This window comes from Carettochelys insculpta, chromosome 1 (genome assembly GCF_033958435.1).
Source record: "Carettochelys insculpta isolate YL-2023 chromosome 1, ASM3395843v1, whole genome shotgun sequence".
In the NCBI taxonomy this organism is placed as follows: Eukaryota; Metazoa; Chordata; order Testudines; family Carettochelyidae; genus Carettochelys; species Carettochelys insculpta.
Genome location: NC_134137.1, coordinates 275,255,931 through 275,269,568, shown reverse-complemented (window position 1 = coordinate 275,269,568; position 13,638 = coordinate 275,255,931). Strand labels below are relative to the sequence as shown.

General features: G+C 44.1%; 1 long non-coding RNA gene across 1 annotated transcript in view; it reads right to left on the bottom strand.

Moving 5' to 3' along the window:
• Positions 1–106: 106 nt before the first annotated feature.
• The window catches only part of LOC142020244 (uncharacterized), a 47,153-nt gene continuing 33,621 nt past the window's right edge, over positions 107–13,638 (bottom strand). Inside the window, exon 3 of the long non-coding RNA XR_012647325.1 lies at positions 107–171. This is a non-coding gene — a long non-coding RNA (uncharacterized LOC142020244). The remainder of the gene's footprint in view (positions 172–13,638) is intronic.

Here is a 13,638-nt window from a genome sequence, read left to right as displayed (position 1 = left end):
TGGGTGGAGCCGGTATCTCTTTCTTTGCTAACCAGGGTATTTCCAGGGTGACCAGCTCCCTGCTCCCACTGTGTTTCTCCCATCAAAGACTCAGCCTAAGCAGGCCAGTTTAGCTTCTCCCTTCAGATGATATGCAGTGTAATGGTCACAATTTGAAGTTACCAAACAGTTCTGTGTAAGCAAGCAGATTTTTTTTTTAGGTAAAAGCATCACAGAGAAGACTTATTACAAACAATGAAGAACCTACATGCATACTAATAAGCTTAACAGACATCACTTGGACTTTGATGCAGGCTCTGACAGGTGAGCCGCCCTTTTCCCATGGTTTCAAATTCATTGCACCCTTTGCTTAGGTCAAGAACGCCCATCAATCTGTGAGTGAGTCCTTTATCCAGTGTGGGCTTTTCAAAGAGGCTGGGAATAAGTAATCAGCCAGACAGTGAATCCCATCACCAGGGCAAAGCTTCAGTGGAATGAGATTTTTGCTGGCCAGAGGGGTTATGCTAGTCTACCTGACTTTTCCTGAGAAATCTACTTTACATGTTCACATTATTTAAAAAACTGCTTTGAAGTTCCTAACATCTCCAAGCTTTACATGAGCCCTTAACTTCCCAGTGGAGTTACTTGCATTTAACCCAATTAACACCTAAACAATTGCGTTTCAAATACAGTGGACTCCCCAGAACTATAAAACTTAAAACTTCAATCCAGGAGATCACCCCATTTGTCACAGTGTGGTGACGCTGCAGTTAGCTATCAGTGGCTGGCTGTGCCAGCTGACTCGGCCTGAGCCCCATAAGCCCCAGGGGCCAGTTAATTGTGGCTGCAGCCCAACCTCTGGGACTCTCCTACCTCACAGGGTCCCTGAGCCTGAATATCTAGGCTGCCCCGTAGCAGGAGACCCAGGAACCAATGTCACCAGGCATGGGCAAACTGAGTTTTCAACTGCAGTGTACACACACCCAGTATACTATGTGGCTGGAGGCAGCAGAAGCTTGCTTTGAATTAGAAGGGTGATAGGAAGGGTTGCACAGGTGACAGCTTTGCTCAAGGGTGGGGTGTCAGCTCCAGGCTGAGAAAGGAGGTGCCAATAGCTGGCATCTCTGTCAACAGGTAGCTGCTTCTGGGCCTGCCCAGTCATCAAATACCTGCTTCCTGGCCTGAGCCGAGGGCCTGCAGTGGCCACTCCACTCCGTTCTGTTCTTACCTCTGTGGCCCCAGTCCCCAACCTATGTGAATCTTCCAGGGAACACTCATTCTTAAACTGTGTACAAAAATGATGTGCAGAAGCAGAAGTGTGGTCACCCCTGCAATTTTTCCATTGTGGAGGTGCTAGCCCCTATTGCTCCCCCCAGTTCTGGTGCACCAACACAATTTGACCTGAGGGACTGCTCATTGAGCATAGTCTTTAGCACTAGTCATAAGGGGTTGCTACTGGTTTCATTTACATGACGGAAACTTGGCTTTGAGAAGCTTGTGCAATGCTGATGTAATTCAGTTTTTTTCTACATAAATTACGCATAAAATGGGCCCAAAACAAACGTCTAGTCCAAGCTCCATCTAAATTTGAGGGAGTCAAGCCCAAACTAGAATTTCATTGCTGAGCTTTGTTTCAGAATGAGCGAAACAAAATTAAAACTCTGGATTTGAACTCCTACAATCTTCAGGGGTTCAAAATCCAGCTTTTAGAATTTTGCAGTTTGGGCCCAGCAAAGGGAAAAATAAAAGAAATGACTTGGTGTAGAGAACATCCTGGTGGTGCTTTCCAGAAGTCATTATTGACAACCTCAATTCAGCCTAGTTCCACGAAATTACTTAGGCCTAAATGCCTCAATGGATCGAGGTCATCATCTTATTTACAGCAAGTCTTGGGGTTTGGTAGATGTCACAAGCAGAGTTATTACTGTCAAGAGTATGAAAATTCAACTGCTTTACAACTAGCTGTTTCGTTCCACACTGATACCAATAATACCATACTGGCAAAGGATTAATGGTCATTTTAAGGTCTGATATCTCATGAACCAGCAGATGTAGAAAACATTTCCTCTAATAGGACAATAAGAGTTACTTATTTATTTTCATAATATATACAGGGACAAAGTGCTGCAGATTTTAGATTCTGGCTCCCATACTGGCTGCTTGTGCATCTCATCATGGCCATAAAGTTGGTGGATCAACACCAGGAGAATTCACAGGCAATGCTTGCATGGGAGGGTATCTTAATGCAGGGCTCCTGTATGGTTGGCATGATCGTGGGAAAAGGAACTGGGACATCCTTGTATCCTGGTCATACCTGGTTGCGGGCAACTGACCATAAGTTAGAACTTTCATAGCCTCACTTTGTTTTTAACTTTGAATGTGAGTTAGCTGGTTTGGACAGTCACATGTAGGGTTGTATGGACCTTCAGACTTAGATGTCTGCAAGCCAAGGGTTTCTTTTTGCCCCCAGCCTTCCTTGCAGTGGTCAGAGTAAAAATAGCCTGCAGCAAAACATCAGTGGTTTCCTCAGCCCTAACAAAAGCAGTTTCTCTGCAGTTACAAAGCATGAAGGGGAACACGCAGCTGTTGACAGCAACCCAGTCTGCACTGACTCCCCCCGTCATACCAGTATCAGACCACAGCCCTTTGCCACTGCTTCTCAGCAGACTTCCTCTTTGGAGTGAGGCATGATCACAAACTAACTACCAGAGAATGACAGTAAAGAGCTACCAGATTCAAAGCAGGAAAAGTGACAATAGCAAAGCATTGCTAGCTCTGGTTCAGAAAGCTAGCCTCCTCCAGCAGAGCTCCCATGAGAATTTGGGTGGCTGTCCTCTTTGCCGCTCTTATGCTCCTAACCATCTTAAAGCCTGCTTAACTAGCACTATCATTTTGAACCCAGCAGGTTGGAATTCCATTTACTAAGGGGAGACCAAAGAGTCTCTGATCGCAGGGGCATTAAACACTCCATAGATTCCAAATCCTCTCCTCTCCATTATAGACACTTCCATCAGATGGACACTGTTTCTGTCCTCAGGTTTCCCCACTCTGATTTGATTCGTGAAGAATCTCCAATCTGGCACTAATACAGTGTCCAGCTCTTCCCCTGTTCTTAAGGTCATGTTTGATCCTACTGAATTTCCCATCCTGCCTATTCATTTGCACATGGACTAGAATAAGTGGCAATTCCCAGCTTTCTTGGCCTCCTAAAGTTTGTGCTCAGAGCAAAGATCTAGGAATAATGAGTTCTGTTGCTGTCCACACAGACTTGCTTTGACAAAGTCACTGAACCACCATGGCTCACTGTGTCCAAGTGTAAAGTGGGGATGGAACTAACTGTCTACTTTGCAGGGGTATTGTGTGGTTTAATTCACATTTCCAGCCAGCACTGGGATCTTCAGCTCTGAAGGTGCTAGCAGACAGTTAGGCATGAATATTGTTACAGAAACAGAGAGAGAGAGCTGTGTTAGTCTGTATTCTATCAAAACAAAATAGCAGTCATGTAGTATTTGAAAGACTTAGAAGATAATTTATTAGATGATGAGCTTTCGTGGGACAGACCCACTTCTTCAGATCTGTAGCCTTCTCAGAACAGACTCAATATATAAAGCACAGAGGTCCAAAAATTATCATCAAGACTGACAAATCAGAAAAATTGTTATCAAGGTTGGCAAATCAGACAGAAGAGTAGAAAGAGGGGGGTGTTCATCACTGGACCTAACCAAATTAATTACAGAATCAGGGGCACATTCTCCTGTTTCTCAACTAATGTCATCAAGTGCCAGTGATGCGCACACACTTTGTGTATAGGGCAGACTGCAAGCACTCTTTGACAAAGAATGAATGGATATAGAGCAGACATCAAATATCTCCAAATATGCAAACCTGTCAGGCAGCACTTTAATGGAGTGGGCCATTCTGTTAAAGCCCCAAGAGTTTGTGTTCTGCAGAAAAGAGACTTTACAACTGTCTACAGAGAGAATGTTCGGAACTAACATTCATGTTCAAATTTGACACATTAACATGTGGTTTGAACAGGGACAACAATTACCTGACCCATTGTAAGGACTCTTTCACATGTTTGACCTAACACTTAACTCTCCCACCCCACTCTTTTTTCTCTTCTATCTGATTTGTCCACCTTGATAGCAATTTTTCTGATTTGTCACCCTGGATAACAATTTTTGGAGCTCTGTGCTTTATATATTGAGTCTGTTCTGGTATGACTATAGAGCTGAAGAAGTGGGTCTGTCCCAGGACAGCTCATCACCTAATATATTATTCTGTTAGTCTTTAAAGTGCTGCATGACTGCTTTTTTGTTTTGTTACAGGGCTACCATATCATGATCAAACCCAATACTCGCTCACCAGGGCAAAGGTGGGGATGTATCCTCACTGCAGTGCACAGAGCGATGCTTGTGTAAAGGCATTGCTGTATGGGGGACAGCTCTGTGGCTGGAGTCAAAACACACATTTCCTCCTCACCCGGCCCCTTTCAGCCCAGTACAGCTGGCCAGGTCTCGAGCACCCCCCTTTGCTGATCTTTCCTTCCAGTCAGCTCCTCCTCCTCCTCATGCCCTCTGGCCAGCTCGTATGCAACTCCTTCCCTCCAGCCAGCACACAGTACTAGCTCAAAGGGTCTGACCCAGCTGGTATGAACCAGCCAGGCCCCCAGCCCAGTTCCAACCTGCTTACTTTGCAGCTGCTGCCCCATCTGACCCACCTGTGTCTCTTACTTCTCAGCCATCTCTTCAGCAGCTGCCCTTTCAACCTCCTTCGGCACCCACTTGTCTCCCTCATGCCTTTTCCCCCCATACCCACGCCTCTCCTGGCCTTCCTTTCTGGTTTCCTGGTATCGTTCCCTTCACCTGTCCCTCCTGACCACATGGACTCTGATTGTCCTCCCCTTGCAGTCATTCTTCTGACTGCTCCTTTAAGAGCAAATCTCCAGCTGGCTTCCAACATCAAAAAGAACTCCAGGGGGACGGAGCTGAGAAGAGACTATACAGGACTGTGTCAGAGTATTTCCCTATGCAACCCAGCACAAGCTTGACCCGCGCCATCAAACAGTTGAAACCTGCCATCTTGTGGCACTAGTGTGCAATAACAGCACTTTCGCAAAACAAAAAGCAGTCAAGTAGCACTTTAAAGACTAGCAAAATAGTTTATTAGGTGAGCTCTTTCATGGGACAGACCCACTTCTTCAGACCATAGCCAGACCAGAACAGACTCAATATTTAAGGCATAGAGAACCAAAAACAGTAAGCAAGGAGGACAAATCAGAAAAAGATAATCAAGGTGAGCAAATCAGAGAGCGGAGGGGTGGGGGGGAAGGTCAAGAATTAGATTGAACCAAGTATGCAGACGAGCCCCTATAGTGACTCAGAAAGTTCCCATCATGATTTAAACCATGTGTTAATGTGCCAAATTTGAATATAAAAGCCAGCTCGGCTGTTTCCCTTTCCAGAACGGTGCGATAATTCTTTTTCAGTAACACACATACCTTTAGGTCATTGACAGAATGCCCCATTCCATTAAAATGTTGACTAACTGGTTTGTGGATCTGGAGTGTTTTGATGTCTGTTTTGTGCCCATGGACCCTTTGTCTAAGGGAGTTAGAAGTCTGTCCAATATACAAAGCATCTGAGCATTGTTGGCACATGATGGCATATGTGATGTTTGTAGAGGAGCATGAGAAAGTGCCTGTGATTTTGTGAGTAACCTGGTTAGGTTAGGTTAGGTTACAAGCAATCAGGAATACCATCCGTGATGCCACCACAGCCAGTCTGGTGTCTGACCTCTGTAACTTTGTTCTCACACACAATCATTTCCATTTTGGGGACAATTTATACCTCCAGATTAGTGGAACTGCTATGGGCACCTGCATGGCCCCACAATATGCTAATATATTTATGGCTGACCTGGAACAACGATTCCTCAGCTCTCGTACCCTATTACCCTTCTTCTACTTAAGATACATTGATGACATCTTTATGATTTGGACCCATGGTACAGAGGCTCTAGAAGAATTCAACAGAGACTTTAACAATCTACACCCCACCATCGATTTATGCCTCGATTACAACATGCAAGAGATACATTTCCTGGACACTACAGTACTAATCAAGGATGGCCTGATCAGTACCACACTGTACCGAAAACCTACTGATCGCTATACTTATCTACACCCTTCTAGTTTCCATCCTGCACACGTGACTAGATCCTTTGTTTACAGTCAAGCTCTTAGGTACAATCGCATTTGCTCTGATCCAACTGACAGAGACCAAAAACTACAAGAACTTTACCAAATATTCATAAACCTGAATTACCCACCAGGAGAAGTAAAAAAACAAATCGACAGGGCCAGACGAATACCCAGAGGCCAACTACTCCAAGATCGGCCCAAAAAAGCCAAGAACAGAACACCACTGGTCATCACCTACAGCCCCCAACTCAGACCACTGCAACGAATTATTAAAGACCTACAACCTATCCTTAATCAGGATGCCACACTCCAGAACGCCCTGGGTGACATGCCTGTTCTCTCCTACAGACAACCTCCCAACCTCATGAGGATCCTCACTAACAGCCACAGTCTGTATCCCAGGAACACCAGTCCTAGAACCTTTCCCTGCAACAAAGCCTGCTGCCAGCTTTGTCCACATATCTTCTCTGGAAATACCATCACTGGACCTAACCAGGTTACTCACAAAATCACAGGCACTTTCTCATGCTCCTCTACAAACATCACATATGCCATCATGTGCCAACAATGCCCAGATGCTTTGTATATTGGACAGACTTCTAACTCCCTTAGACAAAGGGTCAATGGGCACAAAACAGGCATCAAAACACTCCAGATCCACAAACCAGTTAGTCAACATTTTAATGGAATGGGGCATTCTGTCAATGACCTCAAGGTATGTGTGTTACTGAAAAAGAATTATTGCACCATTCTGGAAAGGGAAACAGCCGAGCTGGCTTTTATATTCAAATTTGGCACATTAACACATGGTTTAAATTGTGATGGGAACTTTCTGAGTCACTATAGGGGCTCGTCTGCATACTTGGTTCAATCTAATTCTTGACCTTCCCCCCCACCCCTCCGCTCTCTGATTTGCTCACCTTGATTATCTTTTTCTGATTTGTCCTCCTTGCTTACTGTTTTTGGTTCTCTATGCCTTAAATATTGAGTCTATTCTGGTCTGGCTATGGTCTGAAGAAGTGGGTCTGTCCCATGAAAGAGCTCACCTAATAAACTATTTTGCTAGTCTTTAAAGTGCTACTTGACTGCTTTTTGTTTTGATAGTGTATAGACTAGCACAGCTTCCTCTCTGTTACTGTTCAACACTTTTGCAATGTGTCTTTAAACACTGGGCTTTGGGGACGTACTAGCCCATTGGTTCCAAACCTTTTCACGAGTGCGGACCCCTCAATCGGCCCCAAACTGTTCTTGGACTCCCAATCACTCCCCCAAACCGTTCACAGACCCCCATCAAAGCCAATTCTAGCTGCTATGTGCACTTCATTCCATGAGAAAGTAAACCAGAGCATAGATTTTCAGACAGCAATTAATAACATTATTGGAAGAGATTTCATTTAAAAAATAATGGATTGTAACTTTGCAAGTTATTTAAAACTTATTTTCTGTGATCCTTTTTATTTATCTTTTATCTTTTTCACCAACCCCCCTGCAATACCTTCACAGACCGCAGGTTGGGAACCACTGTACTAGCCAATTTAGCACTTATATAGCATTTGCCATGCATCCATATCTCTTAAAGTGCTTGACAAAGAGGGATAAGCATTATTCCCAGCAGCACCTGCAAAATTTTGGACACTTCTTCTAGATTATTAGGACCAGATTTTTCAAGAGCTCAGCAACTATAAATCGGCCAGATTTTTATAAAAATTCAGCTCCCATTAATGCACTTAAACAGGGAATATAGGTTCCAAATGGTTCTGCACCCAAATGTGCGGAGCTCTTCTAAAACTCTGGCCCTTGCTTAAATGATCTTGAAGATTGTTTTTAAGAGAGAAGACACTCCCTTTTATTAGTCATTATTTAAATGTTACTTATTTTAAAAATTAAAGTAAAAAAAAGCTCAGTCCTGTATGTTGATTCCAAGTAACTGCAAATCAGTGGAGATATTTAACCTTATTACATATACTAGCACTAGACTTGGAGTCAGAAGACCTGGGTTTTAGTTCCATCTCTCCTGGATGAGTGACTCGGAGAAAGTCACCTCTTGTCTCTGTACCTCTGTTTATCCATGGTATTAAATTGAGATCAAGTGCCAGTTACGGCTTCTACCTTGGAAATCTTGCCAAGGTTCTCAGTGTTCTGCGACCAGCCCACAGCCATGTGAAGGGTGCGTCTGGTTGCTGGAAATGGTCATGGTCATGTTGAACCAACATCAACAGTTTGTAAACACTGTGTTATCTCTGTAAATTAAGAGGTGGAGTGCCTCAGACAGAGCTCCGTAATCCAAGTAATATATCTGGGGACTGAGACAGACCTCATAGCAGGCAAAAAGGAGTGATACTTACCACCAGGGGAGCACTGATTCCCTATATTCTTTTGTCAAAGAGTGTTGTAAGGCATCCAAAGGTGGAGAAGGCTTTAACAGAAATGTGAGGTGGGGATGACAAACAATGGACCCAAAAGTGTGAGTTGCTATCTGACTGTACATTGACAGGGGCCCTACAGCCCGTCCCTCGTCAAACAAACTAATCAGCTCCATCCTTTCCCCTCATACTTAATTGAATAGGTATGAATTCAGACCTAGAAGTTACCTAAATGGACATTTCCTGTCTGCAGAGAGGTTCCATTCCCCATGGATTACAGAGTAGTCTCTGCATCTACAGTGCCTACAGCTGCATGGGCTCCATTTGCATGGCTTATGACCCCTTGTCACTTCTTTCTCGTGACAGGATCTCTTTGAAAAAACTACCCTTCTTTCTGACCACAGCGTTCTTCTCTTTCCCTGGAAAAGGGCCTGCTTCCTGTCTTGGCCCTACTCCTGCAATCAGATCCAGCCAAGTGGATCCCTGTGCTTGTATTAAGTTCCATTGACTTCACAGGGGTCAGGGTCTGAGCGTATGGAAATAAGCACAAATTAATCCCAGCTCTGTTGCTAAGCTACATATTGAAACAACTGCTACTTATTCCAGATACAGTCATTCCCCTACTGCCTGCTCCCTGCCCTCTTTGCTGTCTCTCATCACATGCTCTGGTTGTCAGCTCCTTGAGGCCGCGGCTGTCCTTTTTAATTTTGTGTGTGCGCAATGTCTAGCATAATGTGACCCAGATTCCAGCTGGGCCTCCAGGTGATACTACAAGACTGTCGCCCCTTTTCCAGCACAAATGCCTTATTCTGACATCAGTGTCACTCTGCTGATCAGTAGCAGTGGTCCAGGGCCTTGCTGATCAGCCTCCCTGTGGAGGAGAAATCAGGGACAGAGAGTCTCAGTATCCTTACATCACACCTTCCTTTATGTACACCCAGAGGCCATTGCTGATATGGTATGACCAAACAATATGCTGGGCAATCCTTTCCTCCAGGAATCTCAACCCAGTACAACCACAGAGTTCCCAGGGAGCAATTCTGCCTCAAGAGTTGACTCTAATCAGACCCCAAGGCAGAAAGAAAATGGTCTTACACAGTCTCTTTAGAATCTGCCTCTGTGCAAAATCCAACAGTCATTCATATAAATGCAGAGCCCCATGCACACATATAGTTCATAACATTGCACCTGGCACCTGAAAGGATGGATGAATAACTCCAACATGGCGTTACCTTCCCAACAGTCAAAACTTGCTCGCAGGCTAAGTAAAAATAACCCTATATCTAACAGTAACAGAGAGTAAGCCGTGCTAGTCTAGATACTATCAAAACAAAAAGCAGTCAAGTAGCACTTTAAAGACTAGCAAAATAGTTTATTAGGTGAGCTTTCGTGGGACAGACCCACTTCTTCAGACCATAGCCAGACCAGAACAGACTCAATATTTAAGACACAGAGAACCAAAAACAGAATCACAGGCACTCTCCCACGCTCAGGAGCGTGGGAGAGTGCCTGTGATTCTGTTTTTGGTTCTCTGTGTCTTAAATATTGAGTCTGTTCTGGTCTGGCTATGGTCTGAAGAAGTGGGTCTGTCCCACGAAAGCTCACCTAATAAACTATTTTGCTAGTCCTATATCTAACAGTGCCACCTGGTGACACCTACCATAACATATAAATGATAATATAATTGATGCACAGGACAATTTAGCGGGTGTAATTCATTATACTAAGACAAAGAAATGACTCTCGTGACCTCTCACCTCTTTATTGAGAGGAGGTGATGGGGCAGGCATTTGTTTGGCATGTAAGCACATATACATATTTGATCCTGAGATCCTTCCCAAGCTGGTGGTCTCCATGGTTTGTTTATGGGAACATTTACTCATGAAAGAGTCTAGTTTTGCTGTGAAAGGAACAAAGCCCAGAGAAACGTTTTTCCATTTTACTCTGTATCTCTTTGGAAAAATGATTTCAAACAAAACATTAACTATCTTCTTCCTTTCCTATATTCCACCTACAGGAAGAAGCTGACTTAAATGGGCCAGACCTTACAGTGTTCAGAAGTATTTTCCCCTTGAAACTATCCAGACATAGATAGACTTGAATCCTCAGGAGAAGACTTTCTTGTCACTGCAGCTTGGGATGTGGTAGAGATGAAATTCTACAGTTGCAAGTAAGGGTGGGAAGCATAATCAGACTGAGAATCAGAATTTCCCTGGAACTCGTCTGGCTCTCTAAAGTTTTGTTTTGAGACTTGTGACTTCAGGAAGAAATTTTTTATAAGGTATTGGTGCAAACCATCCATTTTCCCTTTTGGTAAAATAGCCACATGGGTATCTGTGACTTAAAGGGATGGATAATAAGCTCTATTTATTATGTGTAAATTACTTTAGTGTCCAGGGGCCACAACCAAGATTATGGCCCCATTGTGCTAGGCCCTGCATAAACAGGCTCAGAAACAGTACCTGTAAAAGGCTTTACAATTGAAATAGATAAAGCAGATATAGGCTGTGTCTACACGAGCCCCAAACTTCGAAATGGCCACGCAAATGGCCATTTCGAAGTTTACTAATGAAGCGCTGAAATGCATATTCAGCGCTTCATTAGCATGCGCGCGGCTGCGGCACTTCGAAATTGATGCGGCTTGCCGCCGCACGTCTCGTCCCAACGGGTCTCCTTTTCGAAAGGACCCCGCCTACTTCAAAGTACCCTTATTCCCATGAGCTCATGAGTGTAGATGTAGCCATAAAGTGGTAGATTATTTAGAGCAATGCCGGGAAAGGTTATTCCACAACAATGAGGTGCTTGTTGTCTCAAAACATGGTTTTGTTCTGAATGAAAACCAGAAATTTGGGAATTCTCTGCAATGAGAGCTTTTGTTCAGGGGCAGTCAGCCTGTTGGGTTGCCTGGGAGACCAAGCCACTGGAAATCCTGGGGTCCCTGACTCTGGAGCAATTTACATGGACGTGGTGGATGTTCTGGGACCATAAACCCTGGAAGTCTGGACTTCCCAACAGGCCACCAGTCAGACTGCTGAGGAGCCAGGCAGATGAAATGGGCCCTCCTAGCAAAAGGGTTTCAAAACATCCTGTGTTTTCTTCAGAAATTTGGAGAAATCAGTCCCCCAGCATATAATGTTCCAGTTTTTCCAAATTTTCAAGTTCCAATTAAATATTTTTAAAAGACTTTTTCCAACCAGTTCTTTTATGATCCACATTTTATAGATGGGAAACCGGGATGCACAGATTACGGACCTGATCCAGTTCCCTCTGAAGTCAATGGCCAAACTTCCATTTATGTTACTGGTACAAGAGTGATTTGAAGGGAAGCAGCCCTTTCTCAGGGCAAACAGTGACACACAGACTCATGCAGACATAAAAGCAGTCCCGTTGCACTTTTAAGACTAACACAATGATTTAAGTCATGAGCTTACATGGGTCAGACCCATTTCTTCAGATCTGGAAATTCTGATGAACTGTGTTTGTCCCGTGAAGCTTCTCACCTAATAAATAATTTTGTTGGTTTTTAAAGTGCTACAGAACTGCTTTTTTGTTTTGTGAAGGTACATACTAACATAGCTACCTCTCTGGGACTATTCGGCATGCAGACATGCATGCCAGAACTCAGTGCAGAAGGCCCGTCCTTTGCAACATGCGATCACGTGAACAAGCTACTATGCGAACAGAACACTGGTACAAGATGAAGTTGAAAATGGCTTGCTTGAGGTCACAGAAAAAGTGTTTAGCAAAGCCAAGACCTGAACTCAGATCTTTAGTGCCTGACCCCCAAGATCGTCCTCTCTCATCACATTAAGCATCTGTAATTCACTTTCCATTTGTTTACAGTGTTTAGAAGCTGTTATCTTTTTGCTCACTTTGCAAACCATACAAAAGCACTAGCTACACCTGCAGCCCCTGCTCTCTCCAAGTGGAAGGTGATGTCCCACAGCCTCTCCACAAGAAGTGCGGCACAGACAAGACCAAGCCTTCCCCTGCGGATTGGCCAGTACAGCTAGTGATGGAGAATGAATGCTGCACACGCCTAAGGGGTGATGCTATGGTGAGCACCCACTGGGATCACCCCTACACTGGGCTGTGTCTTAATGACATCCTCTGGTCTTGAAGGGCTAAATCCTGGTCCCACTGAAACCAGAATTTGACCGTGAAGTACAGGCCTTGGGCTGTTTAATGCTCAAATCAGGTAAGAATGAAAGGCTGGTATTCACATCCCTTGATCACAGGAGCAGTTCTAAACTGCATAAGGTTAACCTATCCCTGAGTGCATCACTCTTACAAGCATGGAGTCTCAAAGTTTTCGCTAACAAACTATGTATTCTGTGGCAAACTGGCCTTACATTCTGTAGAATTCTGTGGCATTGTGGTTCGGTCAGCTGAAGAATTCTGGGGCAGCTTCACTGAAATGGAAAACCCAAGGTTTTATAACAATCAGTAGGGGCATGAACAAGGTGATCATTACAGTATTCCTCTGATTTGGTGGTCCCCCATACCATCAATAAAAATCACAGATTTTTGCTCCGACTGTGAGTGTATCACTACACTCTGGCCATTGTCAAGGCGAGAAGTTGTGGGCTTTGCCAAGTATGTAAGTGATAATTGGGAATTTTGGCACCCGCTGAGGTAGTTTTCAATGGCAGAATAAACACGTGAGCTGGAGGTTTGCGCTCACACAATCAAGTGAAATAGGTAACAATACAGGCATTTAAAGGTTCTTCATTAGACTTCAGAGTTAACACCAAGTGGGATTAAACAGGATTGTTCATACTTCTCAGAGTTACTGTTTCAAGACGTCTGGAAACCCTGGCAGGCATCACTTTAAATTCAGCTCATGCTGTCAAAGTTTTCTGCGCAACCGCAAGAGCAAGAAAGACACTGACTCGTCTATTTCTGTCCTCCTACATGAGTGAAGACATTACATTTGCTTATTCTGTGTCACTCTGAAGTGCTCAGAGACCCCAGTCCTCATTGTGTGAGGCACTGAATAAACACAAGAGAAAAAGACAGGGCCTGCCCCAAAGAGCTCACAGTCGAAGGACAAAAAATAAGCACTGGAAACTTATAGAGGAAAGTGAATTG